General features: G+C 43.0%; 1 long non-coding RNA gene across 1 annotated transcript; it reads right to left on the reverse strand.

Moving 5' to 3' along the window:
* Positions 1–13,503: 13,503 nt before the first annotated feature.
* LOC142469854 (uncharacterized) lies at positions 13,504–20,962 on the reverse strand. Its single transcript, XR_012789109.1, has 3 exons — positions 20,815–20,962; positions 13,940–14,100; positions 13,504–13,775 (listed from the first exon to the last, which is right to left on the reverse strand). It is a non-coding gene; the product is annotated as an uncharacterized LOC142469854 (long non-coding RNA).
* Between the last annotated feature and the right edge of the window lie 5,438 nt (positions 20,963–26,400).

The raw sequence follows: 26,400 nt of genomic DNA on the forward strand, positions 1-26,400 counted from the left end.
TGAGTTGGAGCATGTTACTAATACCTTTTATATGTTTTTATGTAATTTTAATGCTTATCAATGATATACCATATTAAATGTTTTTGTAATTTGTCACCTGTTGTTCTCAGCGTTTGTCTTATGTTGTATGTTTGTATGTATGTATAACAGTATTATACTATGTTTTGATTTTTTTCCCTTACATGTTTACCCACCTCGTGTGGAGCATCTATACAGAAGGGCGAATTCCGTGATACTGGTTGTATACTTTTTATATTATTTATCATTTAATTTAATTTTAATATATTGTATTACACATCACAGTGCAGAGCGCCATAGATATAACTATTTTTCCTATTCGTTACCTGACTGGGGGTCAGAGTTATATCACAGGCTGCCTGCCTATTGTGGGATATAGCGCTACCTATTTGTTTCCCACAGGTAATGAATGACACATTGAGGGCACCTTGCCGTGGTACTGGCTACTCCACCCGGCAGTCGGCACTGCATGCACAGGCATCGTATAGTCTCGGTGTCACCCGCCTTGATCACCAGGAAGCCTCCTGTCAACGAGTAGGGGTGTGCTGAGATGTCCATCTCTTTTCCGCTTGCAGCGCTGGTTACAGGGGACACCTTACACAGTGGTCTTGCCTGTTCATCAGCTCCTCGCAACTGATGGGCAGGGGTCATTCCGTTAACTCCTCCCTCAGCTAGCTCCGCTCTCACTTGGCAAAGGCAAAGATCCCTCCCCCTGGTGGATATTAGGGGAGGGTCCCACAGATTCACTGGGTGACCCAGCACTGGCTCTGAGCCTGTCACAGTCCAGGAGGGCGCGGCCACAGCTTTCGCGCCATACTCCCCAGCAGGTTGGCGTTCTCTTTTTGGTGCCAATCCCGGCCAACTCTCTGCAACTTTAGCATTTGCAGAATTCTCTGCACTCGGCCCACGTGGATCGGCGCATGAAATGGAGTAACGGTGATATGCCAAGACATCTAAATTCCCTGCTTAATACCTTTTATTCATTGTGAGTGTCCGTAATCTAGCAGCACCATTTAATAAATAATTTTATATACAGTATTATACTATGGGAGCCGCGCTGTCTTCTTTGTGTTTTATATATATATATATATATATATATATATATATATATATATATATATATATACACAAGAAAACATATATATATATATATATTTTATGGATGGACTTCAAAATGTATCAGATATTTGGAAATGGAGTACATATATACAGCTCAACCCCGTTATAGCGTGATCCGCTACATTATTAAAAGCTATTTTTTTTTAAAGCTTTAACACACACACAATACTCCCCTGCACATCACATCCCCCCTTCCTGCACATCACATCCCCTGACTGGACATCACCCCTTCCTTCACATCACATCCCCCCAGCCTGCACATCACCCCCCCCTGCACATCACCCCCCCAGCCTGCACATCACCCCCTGCACATCACATCTCATCCCCCCGGACCATCACATCCCCCTTCCTGAACATCACATCTCCCTGCCTGCACATCACCCTCAGCCTGCACATCACCCCCCCCTGCACATCAAATCCCATCCCCCCTGACCATCACATCCCCCTTTCCTGCACATCACATCCCCCTGCCTGCACTTCACCCCCCCAGCCTGCACATCACCCCCCTGCACATCACATCCCATCCCCCCTTCCCATCACATCCCCCCTTCATGCACATCACACCCCCCTGTCTGCACATCACCACCCAACCTGCATATCACCTCCCCTGCACATCACATCCCCTGCCTGCACATCACCCCTCCCCCCCGGAACATCCTATCCTATCTCCCCCTGCCCATCACATACCCCTGCTTGCACATCACCCCCGCTGCACATCACATACCATCCCTTCCTTCACATCACATCCTCCTGCCTGCACATCACCTCACCTGCACATCACATCACATCCCTCTTGCCCATCACATCCCCCCTTCCTGCACATCACATCCCCCTACCTGCACATCTCCCTCCCCAGCCTACACATCATGTCCTGCACATCCCATCCCCCCTGCCCATCACATCCCCCCTTCCTGCACATCACCCCCCCTGCACATCCCATCCCCCCATACACACACCGTTTCCCCCTCCCTCCCTGTAACTTTGCTGGGGGGGAGGAGAGAAGGGAGCTGGTTCCTGACCAGGGGACACACACACACAGCTGACATCCTGGCCCAGACTCTGTGAGATCCCCCCCCTGCTCCCTCCCCCCTCTCTCAGACTCTCCTTCAGCAGCTTCTCTGCACAGGACACAGACCAGCTGCTGCTGCAGATGCTGGGTAAGTGCCCGAATGGGGGTGCTGCTGAGACACCGGCTTCTTGGAGAGCTAGGAGAGTTATCCTAGCTCTCCCCCTCCGGTGGACGTGGAATCCCTGATCGTGGCGGCCATTTTTTCTATCGCAATCGCTGCTATAACACTGTTGTATCGGGTGGACCCAGAGGACCGTGTTATAACGGTGTTCAGATATATATATATATATATATATATAGATAGAGAGAGAGAGAGAGAGAGAGAGATAGATAGATAGATAGATAGATAGATAGATAGATAGATAGATAGATAGATAGATAGATAGATAGATGTAGAGGTATCAGTACCGTGTTGGACAAGCTTTAATAGCTTTAATATATATATGTTATTTATGTAGCCCCTTTTCCCCGTCACTAAGGAAGACTACTGGTACTGCTATTACCTGAGTGGCAAACAGGAGGCCTGATTCTCCATCACTGGGAGCCTGGGGTGTGTGTAACGAGTATACTAACAGCGCCTCCACCTGGGAAGGATCCTCACACAGTGAGATAGCCCCTCTCATGACAATACAGCCACTAATTGCACACAAGGGTATATGTAACAGTATTTACTGGACAGTACTTATACCAGGAACAATGCAACGCGACACATAACAATACAGTATATAAGTACACCCAGCCGTGGAATATCCCCACTGTACTTGGGTGCAGGGGTACCAGTGTCCCAGTATCCAGGCCACAATAGCCAATCCCAGCTCAAATGTGTGTAACAGCGCTGCCCACGTGAATTGTTGGTGCACTTGTAGATATACCTGCCCGGGCGCTCCAGCCCCCGGGTGCCGTCGGGCACTAACAAACAACTGATCAGTCTGTCCACCGAAGATCCGCCTCGGTGTGGCGTGGTATCCGGTTGGAGGGTCCCACCTTAGGATACAGAAAGTTTGTTGTAGGTCGCACTACCTACAGTAATGTATTAAATATATTAAGAATATACGTACGTGTTGGGTGCTGGGGAACAATGAAGAGACCCCTAATCTCTCCTAAGGACATATAGAACACAAAAAGTGTTCCCCGCACTCCGAATGAATACAAAAGAGTCAATGATACTTGAAATGCTGATATGTATTAATGAGCAAAAATGAAGAACATGATTTGACAGTGTGCAAAAGAATGCAAATCACACCACCTTAGGATAGTTTCTGGGTTGATGGCCTGATGGTCCCAGACGCAAGCCGTACACACCGTGTGAGTCCATCACAGATGTGCTGACTAACACTAATGGGCTAAGGGGAGTGTCCCTGTCTATGGGGCCTTCCCTACAGCACACAAGCTAATAGTGATGGGATCTAGCTGGGACCTAAGATATCCTGGCCTAGTCCAGCGGAGCACTTCTCCCTGGACCTTACCTATCTCCTTGCGGTCCTGCTTCCGACTGGTGTGGACTCCAGCGCACCAAATGTATCAGTATCTGCCTCCCGAGAATGCTGCAGCCCAATTGGCTGTATTGGCCCATGTGTTGTGCAGCCCCAGGGGATGCTGGGAATTTTAGTCCCTGCAGAGCCTATTCTCCTAATGGCCTCCATTATCGGTCTTACTGCGCATGCGCGGGGTGTACCAAGATAGCTGTCTGCCCTTCAAGCCTCTCTGCGCATGCGCGAGACCTGCATGTGCATGGGCCAACATACGGTGCCACTGCCTGGCACTGCCCTACTACTAGAACTCATTTTAAGGAAGTTGCTGTTAATAGCTATTTGCATGCGTCAAGCAACCGCTATACAAAATGATTGGACAATATTCCCAAAAGTCAGTTCTATAGAATTAAAAGAAACTGTACCTCTCAACAAGAGATGCACAACTCTGTACAGCGATGCATTTGCTTATATGGGCTCCATGTGAATGGATATTCCAGGCAAAATGTGACAAATTGTGTGCTCATTTGCATGCCATTTCCCAGACTCCCTTGATGCAGTGGAAGCACAGTATGCTAGGTGATAATGGTTGAAAGGCAGGGTTGCAGACCTGTCTAAGACATGTGAATGTGCTCACAAGCGATATTCTTTATTGGCTACAGGTACACTGGCGACACACTTTATTCGAGCTCGGCTAGTCCCACGAATTCGGGTATACCCGGGTGTATTGAGGTTTGTGACTGTTTTCTGCCCGAGTGCATTGGGTTATTTTCCAGGCAGGGATTGAAGCATTTTATTCCCGCTGGCTGCAATACTGCACAGTATATATATATATACTGCATTACAATTCATGAATTTATGCCATCTGGTAGACACGCGAAGCATTGCAGCCTATTAAATCCTAATCATTATCATTTAACAGATCAGCCGCCTGTCAGCCAGGCATGAACCCAGGCTGGGAAGGCAAACGCAACGGGGCTTGTCTGAGGTGAGGAGCGGCGCATTCCAGGTATCTGCCAGGTACATACTGGGTATTTGCTCGAATAAAGTGTGTCGGTGCAGTATATGCTAACGGTGCAGGTTTTTTGTTGCCTTTTCCCCCCACCATAACTTTAAAAAAAAATACACACACACACAAACACACACACACACACACACACACACAGACACACACTGCTGTTTGCCAGTATCTTATTTGTATCCATATTTGTGTAATTTGTAGGAATTGAGGGGAGGAAAGGCTTGGACCCTTTGAACTTACATACAGATGTGTAGTAAGACTTACTGTCTCTGGAGCCGTGGATGAAAAAGCTTAAATCTGCGACACCAGAGATAATGTTGCTGCGGTCGTTCTGTGTGGACCTGGACCATCTGACCTTAAAATGTGACGTCACAGGCCCTATATACTGTAAGACCTGTTCCGTCTCATTTTAGCTAAAGCTGCCGACGAGTCCGTTTTGGATTTAACATGGGATTTGGATTACAGAGAAAGAAGATGGAAGAAAAGAAGAAAATAATTACAGAAGAAGATTGAAGAAGCTGAAAGAAGATGGAAGAAAAAGATTATTTTTTTACCTGACGATCTTCGCGGAGGATGGCCGCAGATTGCGGTGGATGACGTCATGGGTCAAGAAATTCCTGAATCGCCAGGATTTGGAGGGTGAAGACATCTAAATGTAAGACAAATATTGAAAGTATGTAATTATCTTTTTTCAGTTTTTTTTATTGTATTTTATTATTTTTATGTTTTTGATTGCCCTTCGACTGCCAATGTATTAATCGGTGCGCCCTTAGGGTACAGGTAAATACAGTGGCAGACAATGCATTTTTGGCAAATGCTTGTTTTGAATTGATTGTTATTTTTTCAAGTTATGTTTATTATTGACTAAATTGTTATGTATTTGGATGGCTTGTTTTGATGACATTTTAGGATTGGTTAGCGGTTTAATTTATTTAATTGTTTGGTTGGTTAGCGGTTTTATTTCTTTCATTGTTCTGTTGGTTAGGTGTTTATTTAATTGCATTCTTGTGTTTTGGGATAGCATACTTTTTATTCTTTTGCTGTTTTGGTGTTAGATTAATTTTATTGATGTGTAGTTTAGGCTTTTTAGTTCTTTTATTCTTGTGGTGTTTAGGTGCTTGTATATTTTATTGATTGTTGTGTATTTTTGAGCTTGATGATTGCCCATTACTGTACTGTATGTGTTGTGTGTGGGGGTGGGGTGTGTTGGGGGTAAAGGTGGTGGATATAAGTGTTATTTTTTTTAAGTGTTTATTGTGGGTAGAGGGATTGGGTGAAGGGGGTAGTTGCCCCAAGGGTGGGTGTTTATGCCTTCCAGGGGGGGTAGCGGGACTGGTTAACCCCTTCATTACCATGGCGGTTTCCAGTGCCAGATCAAAAAGGACCATAAAGAAGTGTTGTAGTGTCTTAAAACTCCAGTTCACATGACATGGGATATATAGGGCACACTGCTACCTGTTAATATATATGTATATGCTGTACTATGGATTGTGATATACAGTATATTAATGAATGTCCATGTTATGTGATATTGCATGATTTATTGTACATGTGTAAACAATGAGTAAAAAAGTTCTCCAGGTGTCACAAAGGCATAAAATATGTTCTACATTCTCTAAGTGAGAATACTTATTGGGAAAGATTAGAGGAAATGTGCTAAAAGTGTCAAGGAACATATATTAGCCACTTGCGAGCTTCATGTTATCAGTTCCACATCTGAGTAGATCAGAGAGAAATTCAGTGTGTGTGAGTTGAGATCTCAGGACCATGCCTACCTTCTGTGTATTTATTCTGTGAGAATGGTTTTCTGACTCTCCTCCCAGACCCACTGGGACCTACAGTATGACAGCCTGATAATTGCTGTTCCAACTACAGATATCTTATGGTTCGTATCGTTTTTTCTATTGTTATTCCTTTATATTTCATCCAATGTCTTTCATTTGATGAATTTAGGTATTTATGTAATGTACTGCCACTGTTTTCATGGAATTAAATCATAAAATCTATCTGTTCTGTCTTTGTCTATTAAGAAGCCTTTTGACTCCCGAGGGAACCATTATATGTATATTTGCTGTTTTAGTGTAGATACTGTAGGTCGCACTGAGCATAGTGTGTTGTTACCCAGCTTGTGCTGGCAAGGTGTTGTGGGACCACTGACTTCTGGTGGCTGGGGCCTGGTTGGTGAGCACTCAGTCAAACAGGGTCAGGGACTAGACAGCTTCAGGAACACCCGCAAAATGACCTACATTAGTGTCAGTGAATTATCTGGAGTCTCATAAGTTGTGCAGTTTTTACTCCTGTGGGGAGGTAAAGGAAAGGCCTATATGGCCAATAGGGGTTTTAACGCCTTACTCACCCGTCCACAATCACGTGGGAAGCATCCAGTGCTTGCCAGCCAAAGCGTGATCGGGACAAATTGGTGATGAGCAGTGGGATATTAATAATAGTGACGTAGTGCTCTGATATATTCTACCTTAGTTCTGTATGAGGCTTGCGAGTGGAACACAGTGAACACAGAGCTCAGTATGTACAGTACACTACATACAGCAGGCAGTTTCTCCTACACTTTCTCTTGTTTTTCTCTCTCTTTTATCTGAGCTTTTAATATCTCTGAAAGATGGCTGCAGTATGCAAAGACCAGCGCAAAGAATCCTTGGTGGCACAGTGTAAGGAGAGGTGCATTCCTACACTGGGGAGAGCTAAGGAGGATTTAAAGGAGCAGTAAGGACATTGGCATGTTTTCTAGGCTAAATGTAACTGATTGATATCTTCTTTTTTTTTAATCAGGCATTTTAAAATATTTGCAAAACATTTCCGTGATAAACAAATGGTTCGGAGGGTTTCTACAGTGTTTGCAAATTCTCTTCTCACTAAAAGACATTGTTAAGTCATCAAAATTGTTAGCTTAGCTTTGTTTCTTTGTTTACAAATAAATTATGGAGCCATTGTTAGTCAAAGGAATGAACACAAGTAGCGAAATCCAAAGTTCCCGACAAGAATGTCGACATTCCCGACAAGAATGGATTCATATTAAGTGTTGAAAATATAGTAATGCAGTGAGTGTCTGATACGTATTAAGAAAGCCAATTTCACTGACAAGTTATTTAAAAAATAACATTTAAGTTTAACTGCCCCTTTAATACATATTGCTGGAGAGTGATACAGACTAGGATGCAAACCTGTGCCAGGATGAGCAACGCAATGGGGCTGAGAGTGACATTGCCTTAGAAATCATAAGGGGTTCATTCTAGTTCAGCTTCCTACATCTCCTCACATGAAAGCTGCTCTGAAGCATCTGGGTGCAAGCAGATGCTGCGATGCTGCTGTAACTCATCCTCCAGCACCAAGTAAAGTGAGGCTGCAGAACAAGACACCGAGCAAGGAATCCAGATTTTCTCCAACGCCCAGCATCAGAGATCACATCTTGCCCTGACTACGCCTGGAGCATTTTACCTCCCTGGAGAAACATGGGAACTTGGATACCTCTTTGAGTGCAATTGAGAAAACCTGGGGGCAGAACCACCTGCTAAAGGATCAGTAGGGAATGTATTTCAACCCTGGATTAAAAGGCGGAGCCCTGGAAGTGTTTGCTGAACTTCCAGTCCATCTGGATAAAAATGATGATGCCATCCAACCTGCCTTGCCGTGGTGGTTGTATGTACCTCCACATTAGTGATCCACTACATTTACTCAGAAGATTGGGGACCTGGAGATTACCAGTTTTGACGCCCTGAGAGATCGCATGATTATGGTGCATTTTTTTAAAATCTATGCCCACTGGATGTCAAGCAGTGGGTGCTGCATCAGAAACCCAGTCTCTGCCAGGAAGGCTGGGGAGTGAGCAGCTCATATGCGACTAACCGTTCACACACTTTTAAAAGACGGTCACCTCCATCAGAGGCCTAAAGATAGAAATGGGGTGGAGGAGGAGAACCCCACAATAAGCTAAAAGCTTGCTGATGCTCCATCTGGGGGAGGTGGTCAGTGGGGAGGCAAAGGGGCAATCAGCAACCCAGGGAAAAGGGATACACGCTGATGTTTAGTGTGTTAATATGTGGGGTATTTGCACTTTACCTGCATAGAAAGATGAAACAATCAACTTCATCTCAGAAACACGCCCAGGTGCCTCTGTGGTGACTATGGTGTAGGATAATAGAGCTAATCACTTAAAGATAGTCACTATAGGAAGAAAAGTGACCCTAGAAATTAGGGATTCTGGTGCTAGTGGAGGTGGCTGGAAGAGGCCATTATAAAGTGCTAGTGGGACAGGCGTGGGAGTACTGGGTGCTATTCCTGCTAATATTTTACTGGGAAATAATATGGGGGCGATCAATGCTATGTGCCTGCAGCAACCCAGAATGATCCTGCCAGGCTTGAGGACAGCAACAGTTACAATTTGCAACAGGTACAATTTGGTTTTGTTATGAGACACTGTGGCTGGGAGGGAGGACAGGGGGACAAGTGAGTGTGCTACTGTGCCTGAACTAGCAGGCAAAGGAAGAGGGAGAGGAGTTTTATCTCATGTGTTGAACAGGCTCAGACACATAGAGGATGGTGTATCATGAAATCTGTGGGACGGGGAAGGGGTTAACCAGGCTTTAGCCAAGCCCCCTTGGTTAACCCTGACCCATGTGTTAGGGGCTGAGAGTGTCAACTCTGGGACCCAGATGTCGAAAATGTATTACTGCAACTGTATAGTACTTTTGCGACAATAAAGAATTATGTGATTTTTGCCTTTACTGGGTTGCTGGGATCGGACGATTTCTAGGCTGTAAGTTTCAGGGTGGGTTTGTGGGAGAAAGTCTTTACAAAATGTGTCTATGTAGCGGGGTTCCGGAGTTATGGGATACCCCAAAAGTTGTATCCGGAGATTGAGTGATCTCTTCGGATACAGCTAAGCACATTACTCCACCAAACTCGGACTCTGAAAACGCTCTTACGACTCACCACCAGAGTCCCTGCTGCAGCATCTTCCAGACAAGGTAAATGGGTATGAAGGGGTTAAAAGATATCTGCAGGTATACACAGAGTCATTACTATAGCAGGGGCTCCCCAGTATAGCAGACGTACCCACATACATACCCAGGTATCCTGAACCTAGTTTAGGGGTTATGGGGCTGCACCAGCTAGGTTATAAAGCTGAGAAGGTTTTAAAGTGTCTAAAATTTTTAAAAGTATTTTTCTCATGTGTGCCAGGAATGAGGATAGTGAATGTAGGGAATATACTTCAGTCTGACTTTTTCAGACTCGAAAACTGGATTTCCCAAAACAAACTGTTTTTAAACACTGACAAGACTGTAACAATGGTATTTGGGAACAAGACTAAGGGCTCTATGCAGTAAGCGCTGAAAAAGTGCAATAGCCAAGGGTACCTTATCGGCATGATTATGCCGATTTTCCCTCTCCGTATGCAATAAGTGCCGAATCCCTTCCGAATCAAGCCGAAAACATTTGCTCCCACTCTGCCGATGATTTGCCGATCACACACAGGTGTATCGGCGTGCATGGCGAGGTGGTGTTAGGTTCGCCAATGAAACTTCTTGCTGAATCTGCCGAAGCAAGCATGTTTTGGATTGAGCGGCCCATTTAAAGGCAGCGTGTATTTTTATTCATTCTCTGTGTTGTTGGGAGAGGGAGAGAGAGACACACAGAGCTGAGCGATTTACATATTTCATATTGACTGAGACAGTTGTGGTGTATTGTGAAAGGTTTGTCCTGTGTTGTTTTGTTTACATCTTTGTCTTGTTTTCACTTTGTAAGTGTTCAGTGCGATTGTCTTTAAATTTCTTTTCTGTTCTTTGTGAGTGCTAGAGGTATGGCCGAAAGGCGTGGGAAGAGTGATGCTGGTGTGAGTGGTACTGGTAGTCGTGTGAGTACGCGTCTGAGTGAACGTAGGATTCAGGGGAGTGCTGTTGCTACGAGTGCGACTGGTGTTGCTGGGAGTGCGAGTTGTGTTGCTGTGAGTACGAGTGCTGGTGGTGGCTCTGTTGCTGGTGCTGCTGGGGCGTCTGGTGGTGGGGTGGTTGCTGGTGGCCTGCTTTTGGAGTCTCTTCCATTGGAAGAAGGAGAGTCCAGTCAGCAGCAGCCAAGCTCTGGGCCTGCACGTATTCAGAAGAAATGTCTTGAGCGGCCACGTAATCCTCGGTTCAATGAAGAGGAAAACAGAGTACTTGTCACAGGGATTCTGGAGCACTATGACTGTCTGTATGGGCATTTACTAGGTAAGTCTATCTTTGCATTGATTCTTCAAAGACATGTTATCCTAGGTCATGTGAGATGTCTTAATATCAAAATATTATTCTATAATATCTATCAATTAAACTTAATTGTTACACACATATTCCTTCATGCTTTAGAACGACCATAACAATCAGTCTAAAAATTTGGGCAAAGTTCATACAATATTCATGCAAGCTTCTTTACATTTGTATGTTTACATGTAAATGCTCATGTGGTACACATATTACACCTAAACCAGCATGTTTGGTATCTCTTGGAACAGCTAGCAGTTTAGGAAACTGATCGTTTTTATAATAATAATTAACGTCATATATTTTGTATGTATTTCAAGGGCAGACAAGTTCAGCATCAAAAAAAGAAATGTGGGATCAAATAACCTTGGCTGTGTCTGCGTGTGGGAATCATGTCAGGGACCGGCCGAATTGTCGGAAGAGATTCAATGATATCAGGGCAAACTTAAAGAAAAAAATACAAGCACAACGGATGCATGCTTCTGGCACTGGAGGTTGTCTAGTTGTCCTACAAAAAGTAAAATTTAATATATATGGTGGCAAAAGGTGGCACTGAGTGCTCATTTGCATGTCATTTCCCAGAATCCCTTGCTGCAGTGGAAGCGCTGTATGCTGGGTGATAATGGGGAAAGACAGGGTTGCAGACCTGTCTAAGACATGCAAATGAGCATACAGTAATATTTACAGTTGCTTTATATATATATATAGATATATATCTCTATGTGTGTGTTTGGAAACATGTATTGGCTCAGCTATCGTGGATGACATCATTATGAGTAAACATACACAACTTGACCTGCATGAAGGGATTATGTGTAATGATCTTCCAAATAACACACACTGCAACCTTCTACCTTACAAAGCATTCAACATGTTTGCCCTATAGTTGAAAGCAGAATGTATGTGTGAATCTTTGTACAAACAATGTGTTAACATGCATAACCACAAAGCACATCCGCACTCATTGTTTGTCACAGTAATGTATAACTTCGTTATACTGTGTCTGTGCACACAAATGCCTAATTCACTTTTTCATGTATGTGTCGATACATATATACATATATACATATTATATATATATATTATATATATATATATATATATATATATATATTTATATATATAAATTAGTGATAATCTATGTTACACCTATAAACAGGCCATTACTGCCTCATCAAGTCTTGCATGGAAGATTGTGCATTCAAAGGCGAACATTCATAATTTGCGCAAACCCATTTCGTTATGTTTAATTAAAGCTCTTTTTTCGCTTCATGTAGTATACTGAGAGCATAAATAGGAACATGTACCATATGGTATTTAATTGTGTTCATATGTAGCTCACTTCAGATTTTTATTTCGCTCATGTACCGGTGTGTGAAACCAGCTGCAATTAATATGTAATCACAGCATAGAGGAGAACACAGGGGGTGGGTTGGGCACCGAGCCAGATCACAGGGTCATGTTACGGTCAAGTCTTGTGGGACGGCTTACAGGTGGTAGAAACAAATAAAAGGTCAGGGGGCTGTCACGTCTTGGGGGAGGGACTACAGTTTTTAGAAGCTGACAAGGTGAACAGAAGTTCATCACATTCATTTGAAATGGTAATTCTCTGAAGACTTTCACCCAACAGGCCACTATATATGAAAACATACGTTAGTCATTCGTTCACTCATATCTTCTTTTTACCTTATAGATACGCCACATTATCACACCAGTACCATCTGTGAGCTACACACTGCATGTGTTGATGAGTGTCAGCCACATTGAGCGCTACACCTGCTTCTCTTAAATGTTCACACAGATCACTAAAAACATTCATTCACATTTCCACAATTAGGTACTGAATTATAAGCAGAGTCAACTTTGCTGTCATGATAGTGATGTACATTATTATTGTTAGATTACTACACAACATATGCAGTGTATGTACAACAGAACACTTAATTTTACAACGCATTCCTGCATGAACATTGTATGTTGTATGGGTTTTACAATAAATTTGCCAATTAGGTTCACATGTACATTGATGTTAAGATGGATAATGTACAGCTTGCCAGAAACATATCATTGTCATTTCGTTATGTGATGCTGATATTTAGCCAAAAATACTCCCACTACACAAACTTAATGTTAATTATGTACACATGTCAATAAAATTCTTATGTTATTCTTCTATATAGTTGCTCCTGAAGCTCATGTGTCACCTGACACTGAACATGTCTCATCACCTGGCTCATCCAGCTCACCATCAAGCATGGAAGATGAGTGTATGAGGTGCAGCACATCTAATGTGTACATTTGTAGATGTTAATTTGCCATGCTAAATAAATGCCTTTCACATGTAATTAACTTCACATCAGTTATTGTCACAGAAGATGTAGTGTTTTCTGACAACATGTATTGTGTGTGTTGTAAACTATCAGCTAGGAGTTGTGAGGTTACAACAAACTTTCATTCGTTCTTCTTTCACACTGAGTCGAAACATCATTGTTACTTCAAGCATAAACTTTTAATTTGACACAAATTACAAATTATGGAAACATATTATGTGTTACACTATGAGAACAACTATCATTATATTGAAAAACAAGTGAAAGTTCCATGGCAGTTCATAATGTCTTTCTTTATTTGTAGAACCAGATGTTGCCACTCAAGGACAAATTCACTCAAGTGACCATGAAGATGTTCCCACTCCTGGATTAACACAGCATTCAATTCCTCCTGCTCGTGACACCTACTCAGCTATTGCAGCTTCTGAAGAAAGAATCTTGGGTGAAGAAAATCGTCACCATTCAGAAATGATGTCAGTGCTTGAAAGGATGATATCACTGCAGGAAAGGTCAATATCACAAATGTCACAAATTGAAAGAGTCATCATCCAAGTTCCTAAAGAAATCCAAAATGTAAACAGGACATTACAAGCAATAGTTGTGAATCTAAGCCAAGCAAATCAGTTGCGAATTACTGCAAGAGAACAACAATTCCACTTTACCCCATCTGAGGATGGATCTTTACATGCTGCTACTTTTTCTCCAGAGTCATCAGTTCTTCATTCCCCAGTTCTGGATGATACCGGTACAGTAGGTGCAAGTTCTGTGCAGGTCCCTCTCAACATCCAACCGCTTACATCTGTTCAAAATCAGGAACGGACACCTGCAAATGAGACAGGAAAAAAAAAGTTAGGGCAACAATTACTACTAACCAGCTTTTGGAAAAAGATTAAACCACCAAAACAAGAAACTGCTCCACCATCAGTCGTGCAATGTTTAGCAACTGGTTCACAACTGCCACAGGCCACACCCAGTGCCCCTGAAGTGCAACAGGCCACACCCAGTGCCACTGAAGTGCCACAGCACACACTCAGTGCCCCTGAAGTGCAACAGCCCACACCCAGTGCCACTGAAGTGCCACAGCCCACAGCCAGTACCCGTGAAGTGCAACAGCCCACACTTACTGCCACTGAAGTGCTACAGCCCACACCCAGTGCCACTGAAGTGCAACAGTCCACAAACAGTGCCACAGAACTGCCACAGGCCAGTACAAGTCGTACAGTTAAGGCCAAAGTACTTGGCAAAGGGATAAGGCAAACACAGCCAACAAGCAGGCCTGTGACTCGCTCTCAAAAGGATAAACAAAAATAAATAATCACATTCACTAAATGTGTTGGTGTCCTGGTGGTGTTTACTGCAGACTATTTCATGCATAGTGTATGTATGATCATGTACAGATGCTTGATAACATTCAAGTATGTCCTTGTACACATGAATGTTTAGAAATGCTCACTCACTGAATTAAGGTATATTTAATAACATATGAATATGTATTAATCATCAGTTGATTAATGGTTCAACAATATTACACACTTGCCATGTTTATAGAATCTGACATTCACTTAGCTCTTGTTCAAGATAAGATGTATGTGGGTTTGTTTGATAATGTAGATAGTCATTTCATGCTAATATTATTGAAATACAACTTTAAGTAAGTACCCATATAACAGCATACATTTGGATGTTGTGTTTTCTGGTGTCTTAACTCTAACACATTACTTACCTTAATCTTCTTTCATAGTTCATAATGTTGGCATGTGATCATGTATGATTTTTGGTTACAATAACAGATCTGTAAGTGTGTATGAATATATCTTTATTATCTCTGTATCTCTATGGATATATGTATACACACACACAGTGTGTGTGTGTGTGTGTATATATATTAACTGATATAGATATATATATATTGTATTGTATGTCTTTATTTATATAGCGCCATTAATGTACATAGCGCTTCACAGTAGTAATACATGTGGTAATCGAATAAATAACAGAAAATATAAATAACAGATCATGGGAATAAGTGCTTTAGACAAACATAACATTAAGGAAGAGGAGTCCCTGCCCCGAGGAGCTTACAATCTAATTGGTAGGTAGGGAGAACGTACAGAGACAGGAGGAGGGAGTTCTGGTAAGTGCGTCTGCAGGGGGACAAGCTTTATGTATCATGTGTTCAGAATGTTCACAGTGCTATTCGTATGCTTCTTTAAGCAAGTGTGTCTTAAGGTGGGTCTTAAAGGTGGATAGAGAGGGTGCTAGTCGGGTACTGAGGGGAAGGGCATTCCAGAGGTGTGGGGCAGTCAGTGAAAAAGGTTTAAGGCGGGAGAGGGCTTTAGATAAAAAGGGGGTAGAAAGAAGACATCCTTGAGCAGAACGCAAGAGTCGGGGTGGTGCCTAGCGAGAAATTAGGGCTGAGATGTAAGGAGGGGCAGAAGAGTGTAAAGCTTTAAAAGTGAGGAGAAGAATGGAGTGTGAGATGCGGGATTTGATTGGAAGCCAGGAGAGGGATTTCAGGAGGGGAGATGCTGAGACAGATCTAGGAAAGAGTAGAGTGATTCTGGCAGCAGCATTTAGGATAGATTGTAGGGGAGACAGGTGAGAGGCAGGAAGGCCGGACAGCAGGATATATATATATATCTCTGACACTGTTGTCAGCAAACGGGCCTTATGTTAATGAGATATAAATGTTAGGACACTTGCTAAAATTATGGGATCAGTATGATTGAGCCCATAATTCACTCACCTGTATTTAACTTTGAATATGATTACAACAAGGCCTACTTACACACATCAATGGCTTTAGTTTAGCACTCTATATATATATATATATATATATATATATATATGTAATCAAAAAATAAATAGATGATACCGTTCTGTGGCTAACGAAATGCTTTTATTTTTGCGAGCTTTCGAGATACACTGATCTCTTCTTCCGGCGATGTTACAATGAATGAAGCAAAAGGTATACTTAAAAACAGTGTCTCTTGGAATGTTATCTGTGCTGTTCCTTCCCCCGGTGTGGATGTGTTTTATGGCTAGAGGTGTCAAAAGGTTACTGAAAGCAAGTGAAGAAAGAGTGTGTATGTGTATCAGTGTGAATAAAAATGAGTGGAGAGCCCACAGTATATACAGTGCTTTACACAAGGTGTGTGTGGAGTGGGAGTGGATATAAATGGTGTGGGTGGGTGTGGAAATGTGAGAGTTTGTAGCACAACTAAAAGTGTGTGTGGATACTTAGTGGTCCCTATTGGTGTATAGGGATGGAAAAACAAGGAGTATTAGTATGTGTGAGAGACAGCTGTGTGTGCATACATATAGCACAGTATGTACAGACATGGCCTTTAGCGCTCATGGGACGAGAGTTCACTACTGTCAGTAATGACTCATAAAATTTCGATCTCTGTTTAGGCCACTGCTAAGTGTCCCGAACAGTTGCATAAATTTGTATTCATGCAACCGTTTCTCTTTTGGGGTTTTAAGATTACCTTTGAGTATGGCAACCCTGAGATCGTTCATCTTATGGCCAGAGTCAGATCTTACCTGATCCGCAGTCCCTCAATGTCCAGGTACCCTCATTCCCGCAATGTTATACATTGGAGGGGAGGTGTTCCCTACCTGTCTTCTGGGTTAGGGGGGGGTTCTGATGTCTCCCGTGTGAAGCTTCTGGAAGAAAGCAGTATAGGTTATTTTGGTGTAGTATAGGGCAGTTAAGATATATAGGGTAAATAAGATATCCAGATACAGAGAGGGGAGACAGGGGGAGACCAGAGAGAGGGGAGACGGGGGGAGACCAGAAAGAGGGGAAACCAGAGAGAGGGGAGACGGGGGGAGACCAGAGAGAGGGGGGCAGGGGTGACTGACTGACCAGGGCAGGGGTGACTGACTGACCAGGGCAGGGGTGGTCTGACTGACCGGGGCAGGGGTGACTGACTGACCGGGGCAGGGGTGACTGACTAACCGGGGCAGGGGTGACTGACTGACCAGGGCATGGGTGACTGACTGACCAGGGCAGGTGACTGATTGGGGGGGGGAACCTCTGGTGTCACACACATACTCCCATACACACATACACATTCTCCCATATATATATATACACACACACACACACTCCCATATATACACACACTCCCATATATATACACACACTCCCATATATATATACACACACTCCCATATATATACACACACTCCCACATATATACACACACTCCCACATATATACACACTCCCACATATATACACACACTCCCACATATATACACACACTCCCACATATATACACACACTCCCACATATATACACACACTCCCACATATATACACATACTCCCACATATATACACACACACTCCCACATATATACACACACTCCCACATATATACACACACACACACATATATATATATACACACACACACACACACACACACACACACACCCATATATACACACACACCCATGCATACACACACACACACACACACACACACACACACACACACGCACACACCAATGCACACACACACACACACACACACACACACACACACACACACACACACACACACACACACACACACACACACACACACACACACACACACACACACACACACACACACACACACACACACACACACACTCACCCATGCATACACACACACATATACACACCCATGCATACACACACACACACACACACACACACACACACACACACACACACACACACACACACACACACACACACACACACACACACATACACCTGAGTGTGAGTGGTGCTTTAAATGTTGGTGGGCTGATGACATCACTCACCCCGTATCTGCGGAGCAGATCTCTTCAGCTGATGCCTCTCCTCGGGGTTCCCCTGGGCTGGTGTCAGTTCCGGAGGAACACAGGCACCTCACCCTCCCCACGGAGCAATGTAGGACATCTTGCTCCCGACTCTTCCTGCGGCTGTTCGTGGGGAGGGAGGGGGGGGGATGGGGAGGGAGGGGGGGGGATGGGGAGGGAGGGGGGGGACGGGGAGGGAGGGGGAAGCCCCCTCCACACACAGTGGAGTAGGGGGAACTGCCAAGACTCGACTCTCCAGCCTCCCCACCCCATGCAGGCATGGGAGCGGGCCACATGGGAGCGGGGCAAGCACGGGAGCGGGCACGGGGCACCACATGGGAGCGGGCCACATGGGAGTGGGGCAAGCATGGGAGCGGGCACGGGGCACCACACGGGAGCGGGCCACATGGCAGCGGGGCAAGCACGGGAGCGGGCACGGGGCAGCACACGGGAGCGGGCCACATGGGAGCGGGGCAAGCATGGGAGCAGGCACGGGGCAGCACACGGGAGCGGGCCACATGGGAACGGGGCAAGCACGGGAGCGGGCACGGGGCAGCACACGGGAGCGGGCCACATGGGAGCGGGACAAGCACGGGAGCAGGCACGGGGCAGCACACGGGAGCGGGCCACATGGGAGCGGGGCAAGCACGGGAGCGGGCATGGGGCAGCACACGGGAGCTCGCACGGGAGCGGGGGAAGCATGGGAGCGGGCACGGGGCAGAACACGGGAGCTCGCACGGGAGCGGGGCAGCTCACGGGAGTGGGCACGGGGCAGCAGACGGAAGCAGGGCTGCACACGAGAGCGGGCACGGGGCTGCACACGGGAGCGGGAATGGGGCAGCACATGGGAGTGGGCATGGGGCAGCACACGGGAGCAGGCACGGGAGCGGGGCAGCACACGGGAGCGGGCAAGCACTGGAGCGGAGCAGCACATGGGAGCGGGAACCACCCCCACCCCACCCACGTGCACAGCCGCGCAACACAACCCCCCCCCCCCCCCCGCATCCCAGGTGGCGGACACCCCAGATCAGGAGGGGGAGGAGATCAGGGGCAGGAGGGGGAGGAGATCAGGGCAGGAGGGGGAGGAGATCCGGGGAAGGGGCTAACTCAGCGCTGCCTGCCGGCCTTCTTCCCAGTGTTAACCCAATCAGGGAGGGGGATTATTTATTTATTTAAAAAAAAAAAATTGGCGCAAGCAGTGGAATTCATAGAGCCGCAGCAACGGCTCGCCAGCGTCCTAAATCCACCCGCCACGGGCGAGTAGTTATAATGAATTGTCGAAAACTGTATATATATATATAATCAGAATGAACAGTACAGGCCTTCATGGCTCAAAAGAGGCCTTGTTTGCTGTTAAATACAACTTCTACACAGCTGACTCAAATAGGCCCTCAAACATACTCACCCAGTAATGTTATAAACTGTAATGAAGTGTTAAGAGAATTACAACAAGGCCTGTTTGCACACAAGGCCTTCAATGTAGAGATATATATATATATATATATATATATAAATATATATAAAGATATATATAGATATATATAGATATAGATATATATAGATATAGATATATATATACATATCTATATACATATATATATCTACACACAATATATAGTTAATTATATATAGATAAATATATATGTTGATATATTTGTATATATCTAATTATATATATATATTTATTTATATATATATATATATATATATATATATATATATATATCTATATCTATGTATATATCAAGAGAGACTAACAGAGAGAGTCAAAGAGAGAAAGAAACAGATAGAGAAAGAGAGAGAAAGAGAGATAAACAGACAGAGAGAAAAACAGAAAAAAAAGACAAACATAGAGATGTGTGTGTATGGTTACATCTAGCTAAGTGTAACCAGAAATCTGTTCATCATAGCACTGTAGATGATTTCACACACTTTGTTATTCTCATTCAAAGAGTCTACTTGTTTTGAACATGTTGATTGCCTAAGCCGAAAGTAAAGTTTCGATTCCTGTGAAAAGAGTATCTTACCCAAAGAAGTTCAGCCAATTATTGTAACAAATTTCTTGTGGGAGAAAACCTAGGCGTATAACTGCCAGGTTGTATTATAACCTTGGAAGAAACCGCAAAGATAACATGTAACTATTCACACATTCAGCAGACATCCATATGCGTTCAACTTCACACAACGTACACTTGGAGAGAAGAAATGGCAGAAGCTTCCACATTGCACAGCCATCCACATAAATCATACAAATTTATGATTTATGAAGCAATCGAATCAACGCCAGAGAAAAGTGCAAACGTGGCCAAAATCTATGACTTGATCCAAATGAAATATCCATACTACCAAGAACCTGACAAACAACGAAATTTTAAAACTTCTGTACGATTCACTTTATCTGCAAATGAATGTTTTGAGCGTGTCCATGATCGGCTAAATCAATGATATGGATGCTGGCATGTTGCGCCATCATTTAAACTTACCATGGAATATGGAACATATCTTCTGTTAAATAGCATATTTTTGCCTAATACCAGTGACACTGAAGCCGCACCGGCTGTCGCGTCTGCTGATCTACCTGCCCCTTCCATTCATCAAGACCAGATGCAAGATGGACATAACTACTATGATATGTATCCAAACTTATATGGGCAATACCAATGTGGATGGGAAAACAACCAACAACTGTACGTACCTCCGGACGTCTTGTTTGAAGAAGCCACTGCAGAGCCATATGACGCCCTCATGGAGATGTGTGTGATTCAGGATTCAACAGTTGCCTCAACCATGGATGATACTGTTGTGCCTTCCTGGAGTGAGCAGTTGCAGCCAAATCAGTTTTGACTTCAACAAGAATGGTAAATACAAATTTCGTTATGCCTTTACTCAAATTATAAATGTCTACATTAATAATATACACCATTTGTTAGCCAAATGAGTGGATACAGCTTAACATTGCAGACAGGCTTACATGTAGCGTGCACAAAGACATTATTTCCTATAACAATATACTACATGACGAACCATTAGTACACATTGGTGACGGAGTCCTAAATCCTAGAATATTATCGCGTTTAAAGTATCCTTTCAATATGTTACACTAACTGTAACACACACACACACCTCATTGTTTAGCATTCAACATATAAAAACAAAGTGTCGCCCACATATGACGTGGGACCGTGGTAATGTCCCAAGGCGTCCTTAAAAAGGTTACCGATGCAAGCCCCACCCCCAACCGACGTGCACGCTTGAAACCGTATTGGCTGTCCCCGTAGCTTATTGTTACGGTCAGTGCAGTGTGTCATGCGCGCGCGTCGGTGGGGTGGTGCGTGCACAGCGCTGGAGGCCAATGTTCATTCAGTACGAGGGGTGTTTGCGTGCATTTCACGGTGCCTTAACATGACGTCACACGTATTTTGTTCGCTCATTGGCTGATTGTCCATTTTTTCCGTGGGCACACGTCCGTTTACAAAGTTTAGATATGTACGTGTGTAGAAGTGAATTTGTTTCGCTTCCATATCATAACTTCCAGCCATGATATGCGTACTGCTAGCAGCACCATGGAGGGACATGTATTGAACGCACAGCGTACACATCGTTTTGCGCATGCGCTAAGACTTAGTCCACACATTCGTGACGTGCGCGTGCAACAGACGTTGTGCACGCACATTATTATGTATACAGGCACCGGAAAAAACATATCAGTAGTAATGCCAGCAACGCCATTAGAAAAATTAGACAGTTCTGTATCTGTAGTTTTATCCTTGCAGTTTAAACATATACGTTACTTATGCGTGAATATCCACAATCATATAGAGATGTGTTAAGCGTTGTCATGCTGAGACATATATAAATGTGCCATCTTTGAACATCATGTGTTTGCTGTATTTCACAGATGTCGCGGATGAATACATGGGACCAATGTATGATTTCAGTGAGCCAATCGTTATATTAGATGATTGTGACGACTAGCGAACAACTATTATAATAAATATGTAACAATGCTTTCAATGATTGGTGCGCAGATTAACAATCACTACATAATGTTATCCTATTATGCAAATATTTACTATGCACTTAATTAACATAATGATGTTGCTAAGCACTGAAGTTAGAACTTATATTGTTTTTTTGTTCTTTTCTACTAACATTATATGTATTGCCATGTGATATATGCAACCAACATTATCACTCAGCAAACACATTAATCTACTATATATTATAATCTCACGTGTGACTTTTCAAAGAATGTAAATGCTACATAACAACTCGTAGACATTGTATCTGAACGTACACAATAACAATAGTGAGGTGATAGAAACTGTTTAGTTGTGTGCATTTTATATTATCACCTAAGTTGTAGTGGTAACCTAACATGCATGAGCTAATGAATGTTAGTTAAAGATCATGAATCCATGAACATTTGTGTGTACATTTTATTCACACGACTAACTATAGTTTAGTGTTATTAGTAAACGTTCAACACATACATAGCTAAGTGAGGCCGATGATAAAAGCAACATTATTATGTTGGTTTATATTATTTTACGTAGAAATACATGCATCACACAAAAACTACAACACACACACACACACACTGTTGCTGAACTGTGTGCGTATGCAAATGTCCACTTCATTTATGTTCATATGTTGACATTAGTTATAAAGGATCATGATCATTATGAATAACTAATGTGAATTAAATAAAAATTATATTAACAACATTGTCATTGTGTTGAATGAATTAGGAAAAGTTGAGAATCCAAAGAACTATACTTTGGAATGGTGTTAACATTTTGACACATGTTACATGTACGTCAAATCAACACACATCTTTCACTTATACATACACATGTGACAATGTAGTAATCAACATGAAGATGAAGTGATACAACAACTAATCACATACATTGCACTGTTAATGATGTTTAAAACATTGGGGTCTTTTCATACAAACATGCATTGAGTGTTAACATCGCTCATGTGCATGAATGGATGTTCTCCTCCCATAATCAATAGCTGAGCAGGGTTTATCCCCTTCTCTCCCCCCACCCCTATATTCCATGAATGGATGTTGTTACGTTTGCTAAATTACATGTTATGTAATGTCCCTAATGATTTTAAAACACACTGCACAATAACCACCAAGTGTAGCTAAACGCAAGTACACAATACAGAAACGACATGTTTCAATTGTCACATCTTTTTCATTACGTTCTGTTTATATATCCTGTAACTATACCTGTATCGAGGTTTGCACATCTTATGACAGATGTGAATTGAAATACATACCATGAACAGTCATTGAAGTTATATACCTTGATAAAGAAAACATGAATGAATATAAATCATTGTCATGACATGTTCATTAAGGTAAGCAACACACAGAATTGACAATTTTGTATGTGATATGAAACAACATCTAGAATACGTCAAATATGATCTGAAAAACACAATAGTGTACACATCATTGTGACTCACATGTCACACTCCAAAAGAAAAATTGTATGTAACCATACTGCACTAGCTATTGGCTATCGACATAGTAGGCTTATTGTGTATGCCTAACCAAAAATAGCATGTACAGAAAATATAGATTTAGTACACATTATTTCCTGACGTACACACAACACCTTTTAGTGGTAAGAAGTATAATACCACCTGTTGATGAATGACATACCGGTGCCACATGCAATTGTCCACACAGCAGAGAAGAGAAAGGTGTGCGAACCATATTCATCTGTTTCCTAAGTGAATGGTATTTGGACAAATGTATTTATCATAACAAAGAATGAATACATCTATGTAGTATTATGAACATATATGTATTTGCTTACATGAAAAAAAGTGTTTATGAAATTCAGACGTGTCTCAACACCACTGGCTGTTTGGTCAGTGTCCGCTGGTAAATTGACGGGATGCTCCTCCTCCAAGCCCTGACGTATGTCTGTTTGTACATTATTGCGGAGTGCCACATTATGCAAAATGCAACATGCAATTATAATATCAGACACTTTAGCAGGCTTATATTGAAGTGCCCCACCAGTTCTATCGAGACACCTAAATCTTGTCTTGAGAAGCCCAAATGTCCTCTCTATGACGGATCGCATAGATATATGGGCAACATTGTACCTCTCCTCTGCTTCACATTGAGGGTTTGCCACAGGGGTCAACAGCCACGGCCTAATTCCGTATCCTGAGTCACCTATAATCCATCGTGCACAAATATGAAACAATTTGTGTTAACATTATTACATACAACATTTCCTAGAAAACCAAGAGTTGTTTGTTAACACATCATAATATGTACTCACCCACCAGCCAACCAGGTCCAAAATAGTCTTCTTCAAAAGCATGGAAGACTGATGAGTTTCTCAGGATAGAGGAATCGTGACTGGAACCAGGGAATTTGGCTACCACATGCATAATCTTCATCGTGGCATCGCATACCACCTGTACATTCAGGGAATGGTAGTGCTTATGGTTGCAGTAAGCATGCTCACTCTGACTAGGCGGGATCAAAGCAACATGGGTGCAATCGATTGCACCCATCAAACATGGTATCCTGGCTATGGTATAAAAGCCATTCCTGACTTCCAGCCACTCTGTGTGCTCTGTAGGAAAATGAATATAATTCCTTGCGCGTCTATTCAGTGCACAAAGAAACTGGGTAAAGGCCCGCGAGAATGTAGATTGCGAGACCCCGCCCACTATGCCCACAGTTGTCTGGAATGACGCGGAAGCAAGATAATGTAATGAGCACAGCATTTTAACAAGCCCAGAGACTGCACGACCTCTGGCTGTCACAAAATCTAAATCTCCCTGGATCTCTTCATAAAGAGCTAAGATTGCTGCTGAACTGAAACTATAGCGACTTACAATCTCCTCCTCACTCATCCCATCTAACAGGGTTCTTTCCCTGTACAAACGAGGATGAGGCACAACTTCTCTCCTCTCTCTTCTCCTCTCATCTCCTTACCCTCTCCCTCTCCCTCTCCTGTCCACGTGCCTGTCCCTGTCACTGTCCCTGCCACTGTCCCTGCCTCTGTCCTGTCCCTTCCTTGGCCTGTGACATCCTCTCCATCAGCAAGCCTCTCGTCCAATAGAATCTTCCTCCGTCTCATAAACATTCGCATCATTTTCAGGTCTGTAGCTGTGAATGCGCAGGTAATTGCCCTCCTTTAAATACCTATGTGATGATGTCAGGTGACTTGCTGAAGTGCAAGGTGTTACATTAACATATCCAAGTTGTTCACTCCCAACGTGTATCCAGTACCAATTAAACGGATTATTTATGTGTGTTCACCAGGCAATCATGATATTTGAGATTGATGTAACGTTAAGCTTTGTACAACCATTTATTGGCAAGTATTTCTGGAATGTGTAATGCATGTACCACTTCAGTACGCAACACTCAGTCATCAAATTAGGATACAACCATGACATTGACGTTGAGAAACTACGTTGCAACATGTGTAATTTGACATGTTATTGTCACCTGTTCACATGAACTAATTGTAATATGCATATGCATAATTTAATGCCATCAGGATAGTTGCTATTGATTCAGTTTCAATCGTGTAAAAATGAGTAACTATTATAGATGTGTGTATAAGTTAGCATGAAGTGATTGTAATGCATCGTGTACAATGTAAACATGCAATGTTATTGAGTGTCCAATTGCGGACGTCATCAAAAGAGGGAGGTCACAAAGTACATGTAAACATGAAAACAAACAGCTACATTGACATTAGATCATGCGTTACACATTCAAAGCATTCTGTAATGTATACCAACATTACTATACGCTGGATCTGTTAGATGTGTGAAATGTGTTACATCATATAATAAATTGAAGCACACTTAAGTAACATGTTTCATATTATGTGACCTGTTCCTTTAAGAGTTGAGTATAGGATTTCCCATTGACACATCATAACATTAAGACTAATGTGACACGCAAATCATCATAACATATAAAAGTACAATGTTATGCCAATAATAAATGTAAGCGCTGACACGATGAAGTGAATGACCTCGACACTGTAATGCCAAGCACATTTTTATTATGAGCAATAGAACGGAAACAGTCCTATAATGTTATAAGTCCCCGCTCCATTGACACCATTGATGTAGAGATGAAGTTTTTTTTCTAAGTGCCGTCCCGGCAACCTTGCCGATCCTTCTCCCCTCCAACTTGCCAACTTTAGTTGGCGGGACCAATTGCCGATGAAATCTCCATTTCTGAATGCCGATCAGCACCGATAAGCTGATCGGG

Source organism: Ascaphus truei, chromosome 1 (assembly GCF_040206685.1).
Source record: "Ascaphus truei isolate aAscTru1 chromosome 1, aAscTru1.hap1, whole genome shotgun sequence".
NCBI classification, from domain to species: Eukaryota; Metazoa; Chordata; class Amphibia; order Anura; family Ascaphidae; genus Ascaphus; species Ascaphus truei.